Genomic DNA, 3,520 nt, shown 5'->3' with positions numbered 1-3,520 from the left:
GGGGGGGGGCACAGGGCAGAGGGGGGGAGCTGCTGTGGGGGGGAGGTGCCTCAGGGTGGGGGGGTGGGGAGCTGCCGCGGGGGGGCGCCTTAGGGCGGAGGGGGTGCGGAGAGCTGCTACAGGGCTCGGAGCGGGGGGGGGCGCAAGGTGGAAGTTTCGCCTAGGGCACGAAACGTCCTTGCACCCGCCCTGCACACAGGCAAACTGGACTTAATTATAAAGGGTCACTTAAACCAAAAATCACCCCTCACCAGGTTGCTCCTAGTCCCAAGAGACCAGTCTCTTACTCCTGATCAACTGGTACCCTAGATCTTACCCCAAAGACAACACTACTAGCCAATTTTGTAATAAACTATCTAAAGGTTTATTAACTAGGAAAAAGAAATGAGTTATTTACAGGTTAAAGCAAGCAAACAGATACACACAAATCAGTTACCATCTAGCTCCTAAGAGTGACAGAGTTGTTGTGAGCTGGCAATTCAAAGTGTCTTTCAGGGCAGACCCAGGAGGTAATCCCTGGGGATCTCTGGCTTCAGTTTAGAGTCTCTGGCCCTGTGAGAGTTCAAACACCAAAGAAATGAAAAATCTTCACATCAATTATTTTTATTTCCCTCTTCCAGCATTCAAAGCAATGGGACAAGGCTTCTGCATGTACTTCTCCATGGGTGGATGGGACAATTAGCAAAGCTTTTGTCTTATAATGGCCCACTTAAATTTTAATAGTCCTCCGGGGGGGGGGGAAGGGGGGGAAAGATTCCCGAGCCTGGGTTCATAAGTTCAGAGCAAACATTTTCAAAGTTATAAAGCAAAATGTACATATTTCCTTATAGACTGGAATACAGACATTACCAGTGAGATTGATGCATGCAGCATCTTACAAGCATTTCACAGGGTCGAAAGCCTAAATACATTCTTATAAGACTAATACGTATTTTGAGCAAAACTGACACACAGGTGCCCTGGTCTGGTCTCCAGATATGTGTTTGTCAGTTCTTAGTTAATGCCTGCAGCCTGGGCAAGAACTCACACCTGATCTTCCAGCATCACACAGAGAATGTCTTATTATTACTGATTATTAGTGCTATTTAGTTACAGTGCCCACAAATGTTAGCATGGGTGCAAACGGTGACCCATGATACAGGGCAGTGGCAGACCAGGCCTAGCGTGAGCAGTTCACAAATGGCCTGTTTGAAAGCTATTCATTGTCAAACTTTAAAATGCTGTTTTTACCTAATGCACAATTAGCCTGTGGAACTCACTGCAACTAGCTTTTGAGAGCAAAAGCTTGGCAGGATACCAAAAAGGCCATGTATATTAGATCATAGAAATGCTCACAGCCACAGCCTACAGACCTGGAATTCTTTGCTGAAGGACTATGCAAGTTGTTTTGAATAATGAGCAAATGTAATTCCACAATCTGTTGTAAACAGAAAAAAAGTGAAATTCATCCACTAAATTGCCCCACCAGTCTGTGGGGAATTTCCCAATCAAAACAAGTGCTGAGATTCACACAGCATCCTGGGGGAAAGGAGCCAATTCAGAATCTGCTGCTCCAGGGATGGGACAGCAGCAGAACTAAACAGCGCATGTGGGCACGCAGTGAGTACCATGATGAGGGAGCAATGGACTCTGGCTCTGGCTTGCAGCCTAGGACTCCGGAGGTCTGACCCAACCCAGCCTATGACTCATTCTTCCACTGCTCAGTGCCACAGCACAATGCTAATGAGCCTCTGTGAGCTCAGGTGAATGAATTGGACGTGAGTCAACTCCAGATTTCCCCTCCTGGTGAAATAAGCTAAATAGGGAGTCTTACATTGAAATCTCACAAATAGGGAGTTCCATACTATTCCAACCAGTGCCCCACTCCCCGGTGCTGGGTGTCTGCTATGCTGCCCACCACTCCACATATCTTGGGCATAGGCCATAATTGACAATAAGCCTATAGGACCCAAACCTGCTCCCACTGAAATCCACAGCAAAACTCCTATTGCCTGCACAGGGCTTAGGATCAGGCCCTAAATGTCTATTTATTGGAAATTCTGAACATTCCCCTAACAAACCTCTTTTAGTAATTTTATGATCTCCATTGCTGTAGCAGCAGTAACTCATCTCCTCTCACAGCAGCCCTGTAGGGCGAGGAAATATCAGCATCCCTCTGTTACAGGCAGGAAAGTGAGGCAAAGACTCATTAGGTTACATGGGGAAACCTGTGGCAGAGGTGGGATGTGAATGTGGATCTCCTGATTGCCCAGCCACTGCCTTAACCACAAGGTGACCAGCCCATGGTTGCCCTACTTCCTCTGTGGGCTCTCAGGACAGGAGAGTCTCTGCATCCAACAGCCTTATGGTAGCAAAGAGCAAAACGTGCTGCCATAGGAACACACAGTGCAGCCGAGACCCCTGGCAAGTGAGAAAACACAGGCTGCTGGCCAAGGGCTCTCCCCTGATTAGCTGGAGTGGTGCAGTCAGAGGTGAAAGTAAGCCGGTACGGGCCAGTACGGCGTACCGGCAAGAGCCAGTACGCCGTGCTGGACCGCACCGGCTTCCGCAGGCCAGGATTAAAAGGGCTCCCCGCAGCCACGGGGAGCTCCGAGCCCTTTACATCCCGCCCGCAGCTCTGGCGGCCAGGCTGGGGCCGGGATTTAAAGGGCTCGGGGCTCCCCGCAGCCACGGGAGCCCTGAGCCCTTTAAATCCCAGCCGGAGTTGCGGTGGGGATTTAAAGGGCCCAGAGCTCTGAGGCAGCCCGGGCCCTTTAATTTGCCCGTGAGCCCCGGGGGCCCCCAGCCACCTCTGCAGCTGGGAGCCCCGGGTTGATTTAAAGGCCCTGGGACTCCCAGCCACAGCTGGTGCCCCAGGGCCTTTAAATCTTGAGAGGCCCCGCCTCTTCTGGTTGAGGCCCCACCTCTTCTGGATGAGGCCACGCCCCCCTCAGGACTCTGGCAGTACCGGTAAGTCCTGTAAATTACTTTCACCCCTGGGTGCAGTCCACTCAGCCCGGCAAAGTCCCTGGCCCCGTACCTGTTGGTTTGTCTGCACTCAGTTTGTTTAGCCTGTCTGCCTAGCGCCAGCCTGGCCAGTGGTCACACAGCAACAGCCAGCTAGGAGTGTGCACAATATGGGGATATCTTTGCTAGTGAAGTCCGATGAGTGCAAGGTTCGAGGAGTGTGAGCCAGCAAGCCCAGAATCCAGGAGATGGGCTACCACTGTAAGAGTCAATGATAGCCCGGTGCCATCTCTGGCTTTGCTATTTTAAGTAAAACCCAAACAAAGCTCTCCCCACGTGTCCTCACCTCGCCCTAAGAATGGATCATCCCCTCCTCCTGGCTGTTCAGAGCTGAGCCAGTGGGGTGTTTGCTGCAGGGACAGCCAGTCTGGGCTCTCCATTTCAGAGCATTCTTACACTAGGGCAGGAGATAAAATAACATGCTTCAGCCCCTTAGGGCAGCAAGAAGTCTGACTGGCTTTTGGGTGCCAGGGTCTCCTCTGCTTCTAATAGGGCCACCTTATTCCAAGTTCAA

Source organism: Terrapene carolina, unplaced genomic scaffold, assembly GCF_002925995.2.
Source record: "Terrapene carolina triunguis isolate 2854851 unplaced genomic scaffold, T_m_triunguis-2.0 Scaffold236, whole genome shotgun sequence".
NCBI classification, from domain to species: Eukaryota; Metazoa; Chordata; order Testudines; family Emydidae; genus Terrapene; species Terrapene triunguis.
This window is presented reverse-complemented; position numbering follows the sequence as displayed.